Here is a 22540-nt window from a genome sequence, read left to right on the forward strand (position 1 = left end):
GATGCCCTGCTATGTACAATGAAGTAGGTGCTTGTTAGATGGTATAAAACATTTTATTGGTAGACTGTGTGCTATCTACCCGTAGTTTTTATGGACAAAAGATAGGCAGTAAGGTACCATTTCTACCCACCTGTGGTCATTATAGGTGATATGCCTGCAGGAACGAACTACCTGTCACTGTTTGTGAATAGCATGGAGACTAGATCTGACACATTCCTGCCTCCTATTGCCCTCCATCGCTTCCTATGGCTCAGATTATTCAAACATCAATTTACTGATTGTGTGTGTGTGTGTGTGTGTGTGTGTGTGTGTGTGTGTGTGTGTGTGCTGGCACATGGATGTCTTCCAGCCCATGCTAATGTTCAAATAACTTAGCAGCAAAATACACTGGAGAATTGGCATCTTGTTTAACTTGGCATCACAGAGTGGTTGACATTCTACGTTTGCCCATTTATGACACTTTATCTTCAGGAACCCATTTGGTTGTCCTCAAAATGAAAGAGAACATGACCTTACCTGACGCTGCCTGACTGCCGCATATTGGTTCAGAATGTACTGATCGCAGTGTTCTTCCACAGGAATCATTTCTTGCATAGAAAGAGCCATGTTTGTGATTTATTTGGTAGCAAGTATATGAAAAATTACACAAGCTCAACTATTAATCAACAGAAGAGAGAGACTCTCCTCTTCCATGAGTTCCTTCACTTTGACTGCAATTTCGGTGTGGGTTTTAAGAAATAAGATTTAGTTATGCTTGGCATTGATCCCCACATCCACAATATAGGCATTGTTACTCTGATTTGGTAATTATATCGATCCAGCTATAACCTGAAATCCATGGGACATGATTAAAACGTTCTAAAGCAGTGGTTCTCAACCTACTTCATGCTGTGACCCTTCAATACTCTCACTTTGTGGTGACCCCCCCACACCCATAAAATTGATTTCATTGCTACTTCATAACTGTAATTTTGCTACTTCTGTAAATCATAATGTAAGAATCTGTGTTTTCTGATGGTCACTTTAGGGTTGCAACCCACAGCTTGAAATTTGTAAAGGGAAATTAACTTTATATGTGTCTCCATCCCATCAAAACAGACTCATAAGTATCATTTTAATATGATCTCTGTTTTTATAAGTTATTTTCTCTGAAAGAATCTAGGTATTATTGAATATAAATAAGGAAATTGTTGGGGTGCTTTTTATGTTTGCAAAGCTGATATCCTAACAAGACAGACCTTTATCCAAACAAGGGTATTCACATACTTATGCTGTTATCTATTAGTGTGATCACATCTTCTAGGAGGATTGCTGCTTCTTTCAAAAATTTTTAGAGTTTTGCCCTGCCCACATCCCTGGCCCAAGAGGAAACTGTATAAGGCCTCTGGGCTCCCGTGGGGGAGGGCCCAGGAGCGGCAGGACCCCTGCGCCTGAGACACCGCCGGAACCTGAAAGAAACAGACCGGATAAACAGTTCTCTGCACCCAAATCCCGTGGGAGGGAGAGCTAAACCTTCAGAGAGGCAGACAAGCCTGGGAAACCAGAAGAGACTGCTCCCTGCACACACATCTCGGACGCCAGAAGAAAAAGCCAAAGACCATCTGGAACCCTGGTGCACTGAAGCTCCCGGAAGGGGCGGCACAGGTCTTCCTGATTGCTGCCGCTGCAGAGAGCCCGTGGGCAGCACCCCATGAGCGAACTTGAGCCTCAGGACCACAGGTAAGACCAAATTTTCTGCTGCAAGAAAGCTGCCTGGTGAACTCAAGACACAGGCCCACAGGAACAGCTGAAGACCTGTAGAGAGGAAAAACTACATGCCCGAAAGCAGAACACTCTGTCCCCATAACTGACTGAAAGAGAGGAAAACAGGTCTACAGCACTCCTGACACACAGGCTTATAGGACAGTCTAGCCACTGTCAGAAATAGCAGAATAAAGTAACACTAGAGATAATCTGATGGCGAGAGGCAAGCGCAGGAACCCAAGCAACAGAAACCAAGACTACATGGCATCATCGGAGCCCAATTCTCCCACCAAAGCAAACACGGAATATCCAAACACACCAGAAAAGCAAGATCTAGTTTCAAAATCATATTTGATCATGATACTGGAGGACTTCAAGAAAGACATGAACACACTTAGGGAAGCACAGGAAAACATTAATAAACAAGTAAAAGCCTACAGAGAGGAATCGCAAAAATCCCTGAAAGAATTCCAGGAAAACACAAACAAACAGTTGAAGGAATTAAAAATGGAAATAGAAGCAATCAAGAAAGAACACATGGAAACAACCCTGGATATAGAAAACCAAAAGAAGAGACAAGGAGCTGTAGATACAAGCTTCACCAACAGAATACAAGAGATGGAAGAGAGAATCTCAGGAGCAGAAGATTCCATAGAAATCATTGACTCAACTGTCAAAGATAATGTAAAGCGGAAAAAGCTACTGGTCCAAAACATACAGGAAATCCAGGACTCAATGAGAAGATCAAACCTAAGGATAATAGGTATAGAAGAGAGTGAAGACTCCCAGCTCAAAGGACCAGTAAATATCTTCAACAAAATCATAGAAGAAAACTTCCCTAACCTAAAAAAAGAGATACCCATAGGCATACAAGAAGCCTACAGAACTCCAAATAGATTGGACCAGAAAAGAAACACCTCCCGTCACATAATTGTCAAAACACCAAACGCACAAAATAAAGAAAGAATATTAAAAGCAGTAAGGGAAAAAGGTCAAGTAACATATAAAGGGAGACCTATCAGAATCACACCAGACTTCTCGCCAGAAACTATGAAGGCCAGAAGATCCTGGACTGATGTTATACAGACCCTAAGAGAACACAAATGCCAGCCCAGGTTACTATATCCAGCAAAACTCTCAATTAACATTGATGGAGAAACCAAGATATTCCATGACAAAACCAAATTTACACAATATCTTTCTACAAATCCAGCACTACAAAGGATAATAAATGGTAAAGCCCAACATAAGGAGGCAAGCTATACCCTAGAAGAAGCAAGAAACTAATCGTCTTGGCAACAAAACAAAGAGAATGAAAGCACACAAACATAACCTCACATCCAAATATGAATATAAAGGGAAACAATAATCACTATTCCTTAATATCTCTCAATATCAATGGCCTCAACTCCCCAATAAAAAGACATAGATTAACAAACTGGATACGCAACGAGGACCCTGCATTCTGCTGCCTACAGGAAACACACCTCAGAGACAAAGACAGACACTACCTCAGAGTGAAAGGCTGGAAAACAACTTTCCAAGCAAATGGTCAGAAGAAGCAAGCTGGAGTAGCCATTCTAATATCAAATAAAATCAATTTCCAACTAAAAGTCATCAAAAAAGATAAGGAAGGACACTTCATATTCATCAAAGGAAAAATCCACCAAGATGAACTCTCAATCCCCAATATCTATGCCCCAAATACAAGGGCACCTACATACGTAAAAGAAACCTTACTAAAGCTCAAAACACACACTGCACCTCACACAATAATAGTGGGAGATTTCAACACCCCACTCTCATCAATGGACAGATCATGGAAACAGAAATTAAACAGTGATGTAGACAGACTAAGAGAAGTCATGAGCCAAATGGACTTAACGGATATTTATAGAACATTCTATCCTAAAGCAAAAGGATATACCTTCTTCTCAGCTCCTCATGGTACTTTCTCCAAAATTGACCATATAATTGGTCAAAAAACGGGCCTCAACAGCTACAGAAAGATAGAAATAATCCCATGCGTGCTATCGGACCACCACGGCCTAAAACTGGTCTTCAATAACAATAAGGGAAGAATGCCCACATATACGTGGAAATTGAACAATGCTCTACTCAATGATAACCTGGTCAAGGAAGAAATAAAGAAAGAAATTAAAAACTTTTTAGAATTTAATGAAAATGAAGATACAACATACTCAAACTTATGGGACACAATGAAAGCTGTGCTAAGAGGAAAACTCATAGCGCTGAGTGCCTGCAGAAAGAAACAGGAAAGAGCATATGTCAGCAGCTTGACAGCACACCTAAAAGCTCTAGAACAAAAAGAAGCAAATACACCCAGGAGGAGTAGAAGGCAGGAAATAATCAAACTCAGAGCTGAAATCAACCAAGTAGAAACAAAAAGGACCATAGAAAGAATCAACAGAACCAAAAGTTGGTTCTTTGAGAAAATCAACAAGATAGATAAACCCTTAGCCAGACTAACGAGAGGACACAGAGAGTGCGTCCAAATTAACAAAATCAGAAATGAAAAAGGAGACATAACTACAGATTCAGAGGAAATTCAAAAAATCATCAGATCTTACTATAAAAACCTATATTCAACAAAATTTGAAAATCTTCAGGAAATGGACAATTTCCTAGACAGATACCAGGTATCGAAGTTAAATCAGGAACAGATAAACCATTTAAACAACCCCATAACTCCTAAGGAAATAGAAGCAGTCATTAAAGGTCTCCCAACCAAAAAGAGCCCAGGTCCAGACGGGTTTAGTGCAGAATTCTATCAAACCTTCATAGAAGACCTCATACCAATATTATCCAAACTGTTCCACAAAATTGAAACAGATGGAGCCCTACCGAATTCCTTCTACGAAGCCACAATTACTCTTATACCTAAACCACACAAAGACCCAACAAAGGAAGAGAACTTCAGACCAATTTCCCTTATGAATATCGACGCAAAAATACTCAATAAAATTCTGGCAAACCGAATTCAAGAGCACATCAAAACAATCATCCACCATGATCAAGTAGGCTTCATCCCAGGCATGCAGGGATGGTTTAATATACGGAAAACCATCAACGTGATCCATTATATAAACAAACTGAAAGAACAGAACCACATGATCATTTCATTAGATGCTGAGAAAGCATTGGACAAAATTCAACACCCCTTCATGATAAAAGTCCTGGAAAGAATAGGAATTCAAGGCCCATACCTAAACATAGTAAAAGCCATATACAGCAAACCAGTTGCTAACATTAAACTAAATGGAGAGAAACTTGAAGCAATCCCACTAAAATCAGGGACTAGACAAGGCTGCCCACTCTCTCCCTACTTATTCAATATAGTTCTTGAAGTTCTAGCCAGAGCAATCAGACAACAAAAGGAGATCAAGGGGATACAGATCGGAAAAGAAGAGGTCAAAATATCACTATTTGCAGATGACATGATAGTATATTTAAGTGATCCCAAAAGTTCCACCAGAGAACTACTAAAGCTGATAAACAACTTCAGCAAAGTGGCTGGGTATAAAATTAACTCAAATAAATCAGTTGCCTTCCTCTATACAAAAGAGATACAAGCCGAGAGAGAAATTAGGGAAACGACACCCTTCATAATAGACCCAAATAATATAAAGTACCTCGGTGTGACTTTAACCAAGCAAGTAAAAGATCTGTACAATAAGAACTTCAAGACACTGAGGAAAGAAATTGAAGAAGACCTCAGAAGATGGAAAGATCTCCCATGCTCATGGATTGGCAGGATTAATATAGTAAAAATGGCCATTTTACCAAAAGCAATCTACAGATTCAATGCAATCCCCATCAAAATACCAATCCAATTCTTCAAAGAGTTAGACAGAACAATTTGCAAATTCATCTGGAATAACAAAAAACCCAGGATAGCTAAAGCTATCCTCAACAATAAAAGGACTTCAGGGGGAATCACTATCCCTGAACTCAATCAGTATTACAGAGCAATAGTGATAAAAACTGCATGGTATTGGTACAGAGACAGACAGATAGACCAATGGAATAGAATTGAAGACCCAGAAATGAACCCACACACCTATGGTCACTTGATTTTTGACAAAGGAGCCAAAACCATCCAATGGAAAAAAGATAGCATTTTCAGCCAATGGTGCTGGTTCAACTGGAGGGCAACATGTAGAAGAATGCAGATCGATCCATGCTTATCACCCTGTACAAAGCTTAAGTCCAAGTGGATCAAGGACCTCCACATCAAACCAGACACACTCAAACTAATAGAAGAAAAACTAGGGAAGCATCTGGAACACATGGGCACTGGAAAAAATTTCCTGAACAAAACACCAATGGCTTATGCTCTAAGATCAAGAATCGACAAATGGGATCTCATAAAACTGCAAAGCTTCTGTAAGGCAAAGGACACTGTGGTTAGGACAAAACGGCAACCAACAGATTGGGAAAAGATCTTTACCAATCCTACAACAGATAGAGGCCTTATATCCAAAATATACAAAGAACTCAAGAAGTTAGACCGCAGGGAAACAAATAACCCTATTAAAAAATGGGGTTCAGAGCTAAACAAAGAATTCACAGCTGAGGAATGCCGAATGGCTGAGAAACACCTAAAGAAATGTTCAACATCTTTAGTCATAAGGGAAATGCAAATCAAAACAACCCTGAGATTTCACCTCACACCAGTGAGAATGGCTAAGATCAAAAACTCAGGTGACAGCAGATGCTGGCGAGGATGTGGAGAAAGAGGAACACTCCTCCATTGTTGGTGGGATTGCAGACTGGTACAACCATTCTGGAAATCAGTCTGGAGGTTCCTCAGAAAATTGGACATTGAACTGCCTGAGGATCCAGCTATACCTCTCTTGGGCATATACCCAAAAGATGCCTCAACATATAAAAGAGACACGTGCTCCACTATGTTCATCGCAGCCTTATTTATAATAGCCAGAAACTGGAAAGAACCCAGATGCCCTTCAACAGAGGAATGGATACAGAAAATGTGGTACATCTACACAATGGAATATTACTCAGCTATCAAAAACAACGACTTTATGAAATTCGTAGGCAAATGGTTGGAACTGGAAAATATCATCCTGAGTGAGCTAACCCAATCACAGAAAGACATACATGGTATGCACTCATTGATAAGTGGCTATTAGCCCAAATGCTTGAATTACCCTAGATCCCTAGAACAAACGAAACTCAAAACGGATGATCAAAATGTGAATGCTTCACTCCTTCTTTAAATGAGGAAAAAGAATACCCTTGGCAGGGAAGGGAGAGGCAAAGATTAAAACAGAGACTGAAGGAACACCCATTCAGAGCCTGCCCCACATGTGGCCCATACATATACAGCCACCCAATTAGACAAGATGGATGAAGCAAAGAAGTGCAGACCGACAGGAGCCGGATGTAGATCTCTCCTGAGAGACACAGCCAGAATACAGCAAATACAGAGGTGAATGCCAGCAGCAAACCACTGAACTGAGAATAGGTCCCCTATTGAAGGAATCAGAGAAAGAACTGGAAGAGCTTGAAGGGGCTCGAGACCCCAAAAGTACAACAATACCAAGCAATCAGAGCTTCCAGGGACTAAGCCACTACCTAAAGACTATACATGGACTGACCCTGGACTCTGACCCCATAGGTAGCAATGAATATCCTAGTAAGAGCACCAGTGGAAGGGGAAGCCCTAGGTCCTGCTAAGACTGAACCCCCAGTGAACTAGTCTATGGGGGGAGGGCGGCAATGGGGGGAGGGTTGGGAGGGGAACACCCATAAGGAAGGGGAGGGGGGAGGGGGATGTCTGCCCGGAAACCGGGAAAGGGAATAACACTCGAAATGTATATAAGAAATACTCAAGTTAATAAAAAATAAATAAATAAATAAATAAATAAATAAAAATTTTTAGAGTTTTAATTTAAACATAAATTCTTCATTTTTCTACTTTTCTTTCCTTTCTTCAACCCCTCTTGTGTCATCTTCCTCCACTCCCTTCTCTGGATATCTTTACTCTTTCTCAAATCCATGTCCTCTTTTTCATATGTGTATATGTGTGTATACGTGTTGTTGTAAAATTATATTAAATAAAATGTGCTGTCATTTATTCCCCACTTGGCCGGCACTGCAGTGTCCCAAGCTATCTGGTAGATATCTTAATCTCAGGGAGCAAAGCCTCTCACCCGCTTTGCTCCATCCCATATCACACTGCCGAAGGCCTCTCTCTGAGCCTGGCAACAATTTCTCTACCCATCCAGTTCCCAAGGCAGGCTGCCACTATAGCAGAAATATACATCCTAATTCTGTGGTGGCTCAGTGTCCCAGCTGCCACACACTCTCTTAAACTTAAATCAGCATATGAAAGAACACATAACCCAATAACCTCTGACCCAACTGATAAGATATAATTGCCCAGCTACACATACAAAACCCTATATACATCCATCCCTTAAGAACATTCATAACAACCTATAAAGGTACAACATGGAATCATAATGTCAGCCTCCATGCTCTCTCCGCAGCTTCTCCACAGCCTTCTCCTGACACCTCCCCTTCCCAGAAACTTTTCTCCTGCCCATCCTTCCTTCTCGTCCAATGACAGGCCTCATTCTATCCTGTACCCTCACCTGTATGACATCCTACATATACATGCATATGTTTAATTCAAAATACACACACACACACACACACACACACACACACATATATATATGTATATATATATGCTCAGTCCTATTATACTTTCTATGTGGTTTCAGAGCTGATCACTGGGCATTGGGTAACAAAGGCCTTGTCCACAGAGAAGACTAATTTTCCCTCTCTCTTACCTTATTCCTTATTTATCTTTATCTAGTTGTTCTGGCTAGTGTTATGTCAATTGACACAAGCCAGAGTTATCTGAAAGGAGGAAACCTCAACTGAGAAATCGCCTGAGCCAGATCTGGCTGTAGAGCATTTTGTTAATTAGTGATTGATGCGGAGGACCCAGCCCATTGTGGGTGGTGCCATCCCTGGCCTGGTGGTCCTGGATTCTATCACCAAACAGGCTGGGCAAGCTAGGAGGAGCAAATCAGTATGCAGAACCCCCGTGTGGCTTCTACAGCAGCTCCTGCCTCCAGGTTACCACCCCTTTTGAGTTCCTCTCTTAGCTTCTTTCAGTTTTGGGTTACAGTGTGAAAGTTTAAGCCCAATAGATCATTTCCTCCTCAACTTGCTTTCTGGCCATGGTATTTCATCTTAATAATAGAAAGACTAGTGTATGTTGTCAATGTTCATGGCGTGTTTAGGCAGCTACATTTTTGAGATATGGAAGTAGGTTCCTATCATTTCTGGAAAACACAGTCTCACTAGGGACTTTCTGTTCCTCCGGCTGTTACAGTTTTTCCTTCTGTAATGTCTTCTGAGGAAAAGTGTTGTAGATGTAGCCAGAGGGTCTGGCTAACCTACAATCCGCTGTTCTCTGTATTTTCAACAATTATGGTTTTCTGTGATGTTCTACTACTACACAGAAATGCTTCTACAAGGGTTGGGACATATGCTTATCTGTGAGTATAAGGACAGCTGTCTCTAATTCAGTGAGAAATTATACTGACTTATTAAAAAGACAGTTATGGTTTCTCCTTTAAGATCCATGGCCTCATCAACCTTAGGCAGTTGGCTAAGTTTCCAGTCAGGCATTCCCCCCGCCCCCGCCCCGTGAATGGGCCTTAAGTTCATTTAGACACTCGTTGGTTACCCACAAGTTGAGTGCCACTCCTCACCTTTAGGAACTCCCATCTGGTCATTGTTGTGGATCGTTCCTACCATGGCTAGGTAGGATTATAATTCACATCCCTACATTTGGGAGATTCATAGCATTTCCTGGTTCTTCCTTCCATCCTGGAACCCTTACACATTGTCAAGAGCTGCAAATGAGTTTGTAACTTATGATGAATAGAAGACGTTGTCTTATAGAGAAATGGGATGAATAGATGACCAAGCATTGCCTATTATGGGATTTTTATACTTCCAAGTTCCTTGTTGACTTATTATCATACAAGCAAGCAAATTTAAAGTATGCAGCATGCTTCATAATGTGTCACTCACTTGATATATTAGAAGCTTCATTTTAAATTATTGGTAATATGGATAAGCAAAAGACAAAGTTAAAGTTTTTTGATTTCAAATTTTACTTGACTAATTTTCTGTATTTCTATTTTTATATTATTAATGTGTTGATCAGTTATTGGAATGTTATTTCTGAAGGACTGATAAGACCTTGCAGGTCACATATCATTACCCATTGAAGGTCCAAAATGAATCATATGTCTGTCCTTTAGAAGCTTTGAGTCCAGGGGGTACTGGAGAGACACGCCATTGCTGTGTAATGGACTGGCGCAGCAGTGAGTACACAATACATAGGATTTGTTCTCATAATTTAACACAGTGTGTGCTCAAGTTAGAAAAAGATTCTAGGGAAGATAGGGATGGTCTCAGAATACTAGATTGGATGAGGAAGAAGATCTGCCAGGAAAAAAGGAAAATAGTTAGGAGACTGCAGTACTAGGAATACTCTGCCATAGAAACAGGTAAGGACTGGTTACAGGAAAATACAGCAAACTGAAATTTCCTTCTAAATCCTATGGGAAGCTGATGAATAATGGAGCATTGTAAGGTGATGCTGGTATTCTGGTTGCTATTTAGATTGTGTGTGTGTGTGTGTGTGTGTGTGTGTGTGTGTTTGTGTGTGTGTGTTTGTGTGTGTGTGTGTTTGTGTGTGTGTGTGTTTGTGTGTGTGTGTTTGTGTGTGTGTGTGTGTGAGTGTGTGTGTGTGTGTGTGTGTGTGTGTGGACACATCCGTCCAAAAAATTTTTTTGACATATTTATTTACACTCCCCAAAATGGTTCATGGAATCTTGAACTCGACCATGCCTCTAATTTCTTACAGACTAATTAGACTAGTTACAATGAATCAAGCTAATCCAATTTTGCAAAAAGGATTTAATTTTGTATCTGTTTTAAAATGTCACAGGAAGATGGATCATAGATGAAGTACACTGGTAATGAAGCTAAGTTGATGGTGAATCTAAGTCATTTCATAACTGTGTTTAGCTAATTATAAAAGATCTGCAGAAAAAGGACTATGTTTCTTTCCCTTGAAGTCCAGACTTCTGTTTACAAAATACAAGTCACATGATTTGTGTAGCAGTAAAATACCTCACCAATGTTATTCTATCTGGACTTACCTTAAACCCAAGATATTGAGATATTTTATTAATAATGATTTCATTTTTTACTGAGATAATTCAAAATTATGTTTAGAAAAAGCAACTGGTAGAAAATCTAAACTGTAGAATATCATGGTCTGTTCTGGGTACATTTGAAAAACTATTTGATGAAAATATTTCTCTCAATACCTTTGTCTAAACATGAAGGTAACTCAAGAGTGGAGAGTCAATGAATTACCTTGAAACCCAACAAAAAGCCTTTCTTATCATTTTTCTGGAATTTGCCTCTAAGGTGGAAATACTGGCACAGTCTCACAGAAAATGATAGGACAATAATTGCTAATCTAAATTTGATACAGATGTTAGAGCTACATACAAAACTACCTGGAACAGGTTAAGATAAAGTCATAAGGTACATAGCAGGGTGAAATTGGCAAAGATAAAGTGTTAGAAATGGAACTCACTATCCTTCTTTTATATGATCTTTGTATAGCATAGCTATTTAACAGTTGACACCTTTCCATCTGTACTAGAGACAGGTGGCTTGCCTTCTGTAACCTCCTTAAGTCATAAACCAAGATAGCAGTGATGATGGACAGAATGTTCTAAGGCCTTCAAGGGACTAACATTTCTTTGAAATGGATAGTAAATGTTTCACAGCATTAACTACTTTGCATTAGGAATTGTCTTTTGACAAAGTATCTGAGAAACAGATAAGATAAACAATAAGATGGTCTTTCAATATATCTGCTTTGATTGACTACCAAATATCAAAATCTTTACATTTGTTTATTGGTTAAACAGAAATAAAAATATTAACTCTACAGGCTATACTATATATTATACTCCACTATAAATATAGGAGTTTTATTTTCACAAATGAGGAATTTGATATCCTGAAAGATTGCATGACATTTTTCAGTAGCATGTAACTGTGTGACTCCATTAGATTTCAGGGTTCCTATATCTAGATCTCTTCTACCCCCAACTCCTGTCCTAACTTTCACTTTATGAAAGAAACTTCTTTTCTATAAGTCTGGGGAGATAAGAGATTTTCTTCACATCCCCCTTTTAATTTCTGATGGCCTATAAATGCTCAGCACAAGAGTGATTTTATTCATGTTTATCTTCCTAAATTCCGAGAACCCTGAGATCTGATAATCCCAAATGTTTCCTGGGTTTCTATTTAATGTATATGCCCTACAGGAGCATATCATTCACATTTTAATGTGGCGGGCACTCACTGAAAAGTAGGAAGGGCCCTCTAAGGTGAATATGAGTAGGGCAGATGGTATGAAAGCTCATGTGCAAACATCTTGATCTGACATTGAAGAGCCTCCAGAACATGTAAACGCTAGTTGTTTATTTCTACTGTTGCTAAATGTCTTAAATACTTTTTCTCAACACCACACGCTTAAATCTTAGAACACCCTGCAATTGGTACTCAGCTCTGTCTATAGAGTGTTGGCACACATGTCTTACTCTTCAGCTAGTACCTAAGGTCTTGGGATTAAATAAGGCTGTTGTTCATATCATGTGGTTTATTCTTAGGCTCAAAACATTATTGCTGTTCAAACATAGTTCTACCCCTTTGGTTATATGGCCAGACTGTACTTCCTTTGTCCCTCTAAAGTCAAACAACCTCTTATGACTTGATTTGAACAATAAAATATGGGAGAAGTGGCATATGTAATAGGCTTAACTTTAGAGTTACTTTATGGTTCTTTTCGATCCTCTCCCTTGCCATGGCAGAGGGTAATGGAAACAAAAAAAGCAAAACCTCTCCATGCTTGAGCCCTTGAATTATGTCTGTGGTAGACCTTACTGGTGATCTGTAACAGACATAAACACTCAAAAAATAAACATACCCCGATATGCCTTTGTGAATTTTGGATTGTTTCTGTAACATAATCCTGCCTGATCCTAGACAAACATTATACCTACAATGAGTATCTAGCTAATATATAGGGCACAAAGAGCTAACAGAATTAACTAAATATCCAGGGTTATAACTAATTTCAAGGTTCTTTTGATTAATTAATGCACATTTTTAGGCACTCTATCAAAAAAGTAAAAGCAGCAGGAGATCCTTTGGGGTTCATCTATACAAAGTAAGTCACTACAGTTTTCATTAACCTCAACTGACCTCTGAAATACTAAGAGACTATTGGAGTAAACTGACACTTTGATTTCCAGTTACTGGAACAGTCATCAAGAGTCTCGTTTGGAAATGGAGAAGATGTGAGAGTAGAAAAGCTGGAACGAGGAGTGTAGAAAGAAAGAATTGACAAATTGTGTTTGTAAGAAAATGAATGATGTGTTTAATAAACATTTTTGACATTGAGGTGGTCTGGGTTATGTGTACACATTACTGACTATAAACTATGTGCAGTTAATGTATATGTTACATGCAGAAATATGCCAGAAAGCAGAGACGGTAAGCTGATAGATGTTTTCTAGAAGTAACTATTTTGAGAACAATTAGACAAAACAATCAGTAATGACTTGGCTATTTATATCACCCTTTCAGAACTATGAAGTAGCATCACTGTGCCAAGTTGTCCTTTTTAAAAGCCACCATTTTTCATATTATTTTCAAGTAATTAACTCTCGTATGTATGTATGAGTATGTGATGTATGTGTATATGTGTTGAATCCCTTTAAATAACGCAAAACATTGAAACACACATTTAATTCTACACTCTTTCCTTCTGCACTGAACGTAAGGTTCTACAAATATTTTTCATTTCTTCTAATCAGTGCTTTAAAACAGAGTTTCTCATACTTCGATTATGAGAGAGTCTTGTCTAAATGCCACTGGGTATGAGAACAAAACACCTGCATTGCTAACAAGTAGTGCCTAAGTTAAACAGAGCTCACTGTAAGAAACAAAGTTCTCATCAAATTCTCAAACTATTATTCACCTTAACACTCTGGGAGATCACTGACTCTAATAGGCATTGATGACTACACTTATCGGGGGGCCATACAAGTGCATTTCATGTTGTACCAAGTACTTTTGTGGTGAGAAGCCCATCTGTTAAGAAATCACCCTACTTACTGAGCATGGCCAAGAAAGAAATCTACTCCCTGAACAGTCATCTGTAGAACGTTACTTATTATGAGTAATGGGGCCCAATGAATTCAAGGGAAATTGATGTTTCCGGCACTGATGAAGAAAAATTTGTAGTCTAGCCTTCCAAAGGGAAGCGGAAGCAGAGAAGCCAGGCCTATTGATAGGGCACCAAGCTACACTATCTGTAGCTGTTCGAATACCTGTTCACATGTGTTTATGATTATAGATATGACTTTGATGGTGCCATCTGTCTGGCTATAGGACAATGCGTCTAGCTATATACATTCTTCACTTTAGAACTTTTCTGTTATCTTGAAATGCTTGATATAACAGTTGCAAATTCAATTACATTCATATTAGAGGAAATGTTGCTTAATAATGTTGCCTACTATTTGTATTTACCTCACAGCCTTGTGATATAGTGTGTATTAGTACTTACTTAACACTCATGCAAAGGATATTACTCCCCTCCCATTGATGCCAGATAAGGCCATCCTCTGCTACATATGCAGTTGGAGTCATGGGTCTGTCCATATGTACTCTTTGGTTTGTGGTTTAGTCCCTGGGAGCCCTGAGGGATTCAGTTAGTTGATATTGGCCCTTGGTCCTCCCCAGTGTAGGGGAATGCTAGGGCAGTGAGGCTGGAGTTCGGGGGTGAACACTCTCATAGAGGCAGGGGGAGAGAGGATGGAATGAGGGGTTTGCAGAAGGGAAACTGGAAAGGGGAACATTTGAAATGTAAATAGGTAAAATAACCAATAAGAAAGAAATCTCAAAAAAAGAAAATTTTATGTTTGCTTTATTCAGCACCTACTCCTCCTTTCAATTTCAATTCCTCTCAGATTTTTTCCTCTTTTTCCTTTTTCTCTCCTTCCAACTCCTTCCCCTCCTCCTCTCCCTCCATTTTTAGAAGAGATTAACTTGCAGCTGATGTCCTGGTCCACTGGCTCTTAGAATCTTTCCATCATTTCTTTTGTTGATGTTCTCTGAACTTTGCATAGAACATATTACATTTTAACCAAATTTTATGAAATATGTATAATTATTATTCATCCATTTTATTTATAAGAATTTGAGGCAAGAAGACATAAGTAATTTCTCTAACATCTCTCTCACAATATAGAAGCTGGGTCCTAAACCCATTTATCTTGGTTCAGAACCTAAACTCTTAAATTATCCTTACATTTTTTTTCTAAAACACAAACACACACACACACACACACACACACACACACACACACACACACACCCCACAGAGTAAACACATGCACACCCTAGACATGAATTTGTGAACATAGAGCATCATTTTGGACACACAAACACAAACATCATTCAAGTCTTAGAAAATGAAGGTTGTGTTGTATTTGTTTGAAGGCAGTGCCTTCCTTAAAGGCAGTTGACTTCTGTGCTGGCCAGTTATAGATTTCTTTACTGGTCTTTGGATGCAACAAAGTTTCTTTGATAAGAGATGAGAGCCACACTTATTTGTGGACATAAGGGTATTTAGAATGCAGTGCCAAAGAAGAATTAGTATGTGTGCCTTTTTAGGCTGCATGACCTCACCAGCCATGGGAAGTTACAAATTTTAGAGTGTCAGACATGAATTCTCTTCTATGGAATAAGAACACCCACTTAGGTGGCAATTAGTCACCCTAGAACATCGATGCAACTCTTAGATCTGTCAGGATATCTTGCTCTGCTAATCTTGCTGTCATGGAGATGTGACAGTGCTAGGCAGGACTACTGATAGCTTCTCTCCCTTGCAGGTTGTGTAGCTCCTTCTGATACTAAGAGCTAGTACCCACAGAGGGGGCTTCCTTGTCAGGTCCAAACCAATGCCTCCAAGTCCTGTGCCTGAAGTGTGTAGTTCCTTACCTTCTGTTTTTCTGGAAGGCACCAAGGGTCACAAGAGCCTATGCTGTTTGAGGGGTCTCTTGGACTACCCTGACCAGTAACCCAAATGGAAGTCTCTTTTGCTCAGCACCAAGTATATTGTCAATGACATTGTTTGGAGCCTTCCCACCCCAAGTGACATAACTTCAATTAAGCCAATGAAAAAAATCTCTCATCTATTTTTCCAATTTCCTCTTTGATGAAAACTGTGTTTTACTATTCCTCCTGTCAGGGTTGCTCATCGACTTCCCTCCACTGTTATGGTCCCTTTGCACTATCCAGGTATCTGTGGTCAGCCTCGTTATTAAACAGTGACTGCTCAAAGTTCTTAAATTTATCATCTTCTGACTAATGAAACTTTCATTGTGTTAGATACTTGCGGTATATATTTTAATATGTGCACTATTTTAACCTTTGTAAAGAAACTTGAAATTCTTTGAAGTCGGCTCCATGACCTATCATTTTTATAGCTAATTCCATGCCCTTTCCTTCCCCTCCCCCCATGCCTCTGTATAGGGCTGAATGAGGAACTCAGAGAGAAAAGGGTGGGAGACAGAAAGGTGTGTTTGCAGAGTAAGACGGCTTTCAGCAGGCAGAGCTTGAGACATGAGACATTTATTGTCAGCTTCAGAATGAGAGCTGTGGAAGAACAACAGATTCTGAGACACGGGCTCCTATGAAATATGCTTGTCATGAAGTATTGGAAAGTGGAAAAGCACACCATAGGGAACTAGACCTGCTATCAGCATCTTATAATTTATGTAAAGTGTCACTAGCAGTGAGAGTGGAAGGTGATGACAGAGAGGAGGGGCTACAGAGGCTATGTCCCGACATGCCTTTCTGATTTCTATTTATTCGTGTGCATGATGTTCTTTACTGGGCTGTGCTTCAGATCTTTTCTGTATGCGTTATTCACTTGGGTTACCTTTATGCACTCGTTTAAATATTAATAAGATTTCTCAATGTTTACTTTGTGTTATTTTTTTAGACTTGAATGACGGTTTTGTTTTTTAATACAAAACTATTTCTACTTTTGCACATGTATGTCTGGAGTGGGCCTGTGTTTGCTCTAAGTGTGTGTGTGTGTGTGTGTATGTGTGTGTGTGTATGTGTGTGTGTGTGTGTGTGTGTGTGTGTGTGTGTGTGTTTCAGAAAAAAAATGTAAGGATAACTTAATATAACTGGGTTTAGGTCCCAGTTTCTATATTATGAGCTTGAGGTGTGAGATATTGGAGAAATTACTTATCCACTTCTCACCTCAAATTATTTAGGAAAATGGGCGGGAAAAATAATTATACATATTTCATAAAGTTTTGTTAAAATGTAATTTGTTAAGCTTTGCAAACTCATACCATAGTGCCTTGGATGTACCTATTGCCAAATATATGTTAACCATAATTTTAAGTGTTGGGGAAAATAAAGGCAAAAAAAGTACTTCACTTGCTTTATCCTGAGAACTTGATAATAGATTAGAAATAAGACAATGACTTTAGCTGACATGAGAATTTTTCACTTAGCACACGATTAAGCAATGGCTGAAATCATAGAAAGTGCACAGGTTGTTTCGGGTAAAATGTTCCCTCAATGAAGCATTTCTGAAGAAAGGAATGTTGAGATAAAAGAAACAATGAGAAGATTGTGAAAGCATTGAGCCTGTGGCAGAAATTGAAGCTGGTCGGTATTGTACTAGAAGGGATCAATAGCACCAGTAAGCCCTAAGAATCTAAAGGAAATGAGAAGCCACAGTCATCTATCAGTATGGATCAAACAGTTGTCATTAATAAGGAACACAACCCCATGTTCAGTCCAGTGGTTGGCTACAAGCATCCACCTCTGTACTTGTCAGACTTGTGGAGGACTTAAAGAAAGGACTGAAGGAGCTGAAGTGATTTGCAACCCATAGGAAGAACAACAATATCAGCCATCCAGATCCCCCAGCTCTCCCAGAGACAAAACCACCAACCAAAAAGTACACATGGTGACACCCATGGCTCTAGCAGCATATGTGGCAGAGGATGACCTTGTCAGGCATCAGTGGGAGGAGAAGCCCTTGGTCCAGGGAAGACTCGATGCCCCAGTGTAGGGAAATGCCAAGGCAGGGAGGCAGAAGTGAGTGGATGGGTGGGGAGCACCCTCATAGAAGCAAGGGGAGGTAGGATGGGATAGGTGGCATTCAGAGGAAAAACTGGGAAAGGGAGATAACATTTTAAATGTAAATACATAAGATATCCAATAAATATAAGGAACACAACCTATATTTATTAATTCTTTGAGAATTTCATTCAATGTATTTTGATCATATCTAACTTATTTGACAATGTAAGTTATCCATACTTTTTTTGTTGATAATATCCAACCCCCACCCCAACATTTTCATTAGGAAGTGTGATTTCCATAAGGTATGGCACACGTGTGTGTAAAGAATAAGATTGGAACATGCGAGATGTGAGTGAGAGACACAGTAGTAAAACAGCACTACTCATTTTCACATAGATTATGAGATTGAGGTGAGAGAAAAAAAATGCCTTCTTACGTGCAATCATCTATTGGGAACAAAGACAGCCAAAGTAGAAAAGTTTAAGTCAAAACAATCAAAGAGTACAGTGAGAAAGATGAATCAAGAAATATCCCTGAAGTCAATTCACAAAGATGTTAGCTCAACTACAGAAACATGAATTATTTAGAACAGATATACCCTTTTCACTAAGACATCATTGTAGGAAAATAAAAAAAAAACATCAGGTTTTAACATCAAAATATTAATTTTAATGGCAACACATGAGCCAATTTCTTTTTGTGACACCCAATAAGATAAGCGTGCTGCTTATTTCAACTTATAAATGGGAACAGAGACACATGGAGAGTTTCAAAACGTTTGGTCAGAATTTTCCAGTATAAGGATACAGAGTTTGAATTTGAACCCAGGCAACCTGAATCCTGACTGAGCTCTGTTTGCTTTAATACCGAAAGAGGAAGGGTAGGAAGTAAGGGTTGTTAGAAATTATATTGTTTTATACCTGGCCTCTCAATGCTTTTGTATTAGACTACTTATTGTGTTACTTACTACCAGGACATTTTAATCTGACTAGCAAGTATAAGAACCAAAGTGGTCTCTTCTGGTGTCTTTTTAGTGTCTTATCTGGACGATTAATGAGTGTTTATCAACTATCTATAAACAATAGTGGATCTGCTTTCCAATGGCCATGAAAACTATACAGTACTATAAATAGAAAACTAACAATCAAGTGTAGAGGATAATAAATTGGACAGATGACTGTTTGCTTTACATTTCATCATATAAAATGATAAGGAAAAAATGAATCAGACAAAAAAGAATCAAACACCAGTGATTTCATACTATGTAACTCATTAAGTGGTTACAATATTTAGTGAGACAAATAATGACATTCATAATGAACTATTGCTGGTTGAACATGCATGTATGTGGTTTGTGTGAATGTACATGTTCTTGGATCATGTGTGCATATGCTTGTTTGTAGGTGCATGTGCATACGTGTGTGTGTGTGTGTGTGTGTGTGTGTGTGTGTGTGTGTGTGTGTGTCTGTGTGCTTCTACAGACCTCAAGTTAACACCCGGCATCTTATTTTTCAAGAAAAGGTCGCTCACTGAATCTGTAGCTCACTGATTGGATTGCACTGGTCAATGGACTTCAGGGATTCTCATAGCTCTGACTCTCTACAACTGAGATTACAGGTACAAGCTGTCAAGCTGATCTTTTTATGAGGATGCTAGAGATCCAAAGGCCATCTTTCTGCTTGCAGAGTAAGCTCTTGAATATCTAAGCTATCTCCAAAATTATATACTTAATTTTGGTTTATAAGAATTTTGAAGATAATGGCCTAGTGTATGTCTGTTTATCTACATAGGTGTGTGTGCATGTGTGAGTGTAAGGGTGAATTCCTACTCAGGCCAGCGCTAACTGTGGCAGGAAGTGTTTGCACTCCTGATTCAGGGTTGGTGTATGCCAGGAGGTAAACACTCTGTTTATGCAGATAAAATGTAGAAATGACCTGACTCAATTAAAATGTGACATTCCAATTTTGTTTTCTTCCTTCAAGGTTTTATTGGAGACTTCCAATCATTTTCTTTTGTAACCCATGAGTATTCAGCCAGGAAATTTTCAATAATGGATTGCATTGAGAGCAATAATATCTTTTCTTGTGTGGAAGACATCTGTGAAACCCAGGGATTTTTTGACTTAAATGAACAAAAATATTTTATAACCTGCAAAGTCAGACATCCTTGAGAGTATAAATGATCTGAGTAAAGTCTTTTACCTTTTTCTAGAACAAAGAAAATTGTGAAAAGGTGCATTTGTTATGATTTAAAATTATAACATGTAGATTACATGTATGTTATTTATACACTGTTTACATATGAGAATTTAAATTTTACTTGATTATAAGTTGAGTTTTTAAACACCTTGATATGATGGTTACTAAAAGTATAAAAGAATGGGCCTATCTTCCCTGAAATTATGATTAAGGCTACATTTTCATCATAACAGATATGATGTTCTTTTCTTCTCTAGCTATAGGTGATGAATCGAAACAATAAAACACACTTATTCTGTGTCATTTGAATGAGTCTGAGTTGCACTGCTTTTAGGGATGACCTGAGTGAAACTGAACAGACCGCAGGTGACCCAGGAAGGAACTAACCTTCAAGGTTTGAAGTTCCAAATCAATATGTGCATTGTGCCCTCTGCTGGTGGATGAACACCTGAGCCAAGAAGTCTTCATGGATGAAGAAGAAAATTATCCTCGCTATCCTATAATTCAGTTATACACCATAACAGGAAACTAGGTAAATGTTATAAATACTTATTTATATTCCAAATTATAGTTCATGGAATCAATATTCATTCATAAATAAACATTTATTAGCAAAACATTTACAAAATTGAGGTATGTGAGCTATATTAAATTCTTAAGATTAACTTGAAGACATAAGGCAAAACAAAACAAACAAAACAAAAATCAACTTGCCAGTATTCATTTCTTACATGGAGACAAAACAAAAGTACAGCAAACTAACTTTAGAAAGCACATCAGGCTAATTAAAATATAATCATCAAGGCATTTGGTTCAGTTAGAGGTGTTATAAGACATTGGACTGGTAGTGAGACACTAGGTGAATATCATGAAGCTTCAACGAAGGCTTGAGTGAGAGCTTCATGTACCTCATCTCCACTAGGAGTCAATTTTTACTCCCTTTCGAAAATAGCTTGAGTCAATACAAAGGAAGTCCAATGCTTTTGTTGGAAAACTGATGATGCACCATATTCATTCACTGCAGGTACAGGGAAGTGTAATTTAGTTACATGTCAAGGGTCACAAAGAGGGAGAACACAGCCTTCTGTACCCCGTAGAGGAAAAGATTAACTTTATTCTCTTTAGAGTAATTACAGAAGTTATTGTTGATCATGAAGCAAGTCCTGAAGCCAAGAAAAGAAAAGGGGATAGGATTAGTCATCTATGGTATCTTAAAATGACAGATCTTATTGAATTGTCGGTCTCTCCAGTGAGCAGACATGCTGAGCATTGTTTCAAACTTCCAGTCACCCCTTGGCAGGGAAAAGCCAGAGAAATGTAGAATAAAACCACGAGAGGAAACAGCAGACTAGACTCCATTGTGACCACAAATCCCTGGACATGACTGCCAGTGACGTGAGTGAATGAGGTCCACGCCAGTAGAAACAAGGCTTGGATGACGGAAGAGGTGCTGTTGGTTTAGCTTAAGGGAGTACTAACAAGTGTGAACCCCTCGGTCAGTCAATGTTCACTCTTTTGGATAGTGAAGAAACCAAGTTGATTGGATTTTATTTGTTTTTAAAAGGAAGTAAGAGATAAAGAGAAGTTATGGTTTCCATCTTTCTGAAACCTAGGGTACAATGGGATATAACTTCTGTATACCATGTAATGTAGGTGTATGTGCATTGTTTGTGGATATGTGTGTGTGTGTGTGTGTGTGTGTGTGTGAGAGAGAGAGAGAGAGAGAGAGAGAGAGAGAGAGAGAGAGAGACTAGATGGGAGTATGATATATACACTTGTATATAAGCAGAAGGAATATTAATGATTAATTGGCAATGCCTTAGTCAGTAAATTTGGGGACATCATTTCTATTCATGTAAAAAGAAGACATTACAGCTAATTGGGGAGTAAATCTTTGATAAGTCTGCCACTCTGTGCCTCTGACTATTCAGATTGTTTTACTTCTGGAAGGAATGTTTTAGAGAATGGGCCAGAAAATCTGCAGAGTTGGTTGAGTCCTAGGAATCAGTAAAGTTTCTCTTAAGGGACTTTCATAAAGGAAGGGGTTCTGGTTTGCATCTGAAGATCTTTATCTAAGGTTGGCACCTAATACATGAATGATCAGAGGCCAGATAGCTAATAGAAATGTTTTCACTGGAGGGATTTCATGGGAATTAACAAAGCCTTAAATAGAAGGAGGGGAAGACCTCAGGTTGAAGGGATTAGGGTGGGTATGGCTGGCATGGGAAATGACGTAGCTTAGAATGGGAGGGTTGGCAGGTCTCCTGAGACCAGTGCAGTTCTGAAAGTCTTTGATAAGTTTCTGAGGAAAG

At 38.9% G+C, this 22540-nt stretch overlaps 1 long non-coding RNA gene across 12 annotated transcripts in view; it reads left to right on the plus strand.

Moving 5' to 3' along the window:
* Positions 1-22540, plus strand: part of LOC147996101 (LINE-1 retrotransposable element ORF1 protein-like) — a 127623-nt gene that overhangs the window by 66759 nt on the left and 38324 nt on the right. For 7 of the 12 annotated variants that reach the window (XR_015674139.1, XR_015674147.1, XR_015674149.1 and 4 more), the window contains 2 exons: positions 19547-19647; positions 20563-20760. This is a non-coding gene — a long non-coding RNA (LINE-1 retrotransposable element ORF1 protein-like). Of the gene's footprint in view, positions 1-19519; positions 19648-20562; positions 20761-22540 lie in introns of all 12 variants that reach the window. The other 5 variants (XR_015674138.1, XR_015674140.1, XR_015674141.1 and 2 more) reach the window with 2 other exon arrangements.

This window comes from Rattus norvegicus, chromosome 2 (genome assembly GCF_021556685.1).
Source record: "Rattus norvegicus strain SHRSP/BbbUtx chromosome 2, alternate assembly SHRSP_T2T, whole genome shotgun sequence".
Taxonomy (NCBI): Eukaryota; Metazoa; Chordata; class Mammalia; order Rodentia; family Muridae; genus Rattus; species Rattus norvegicus.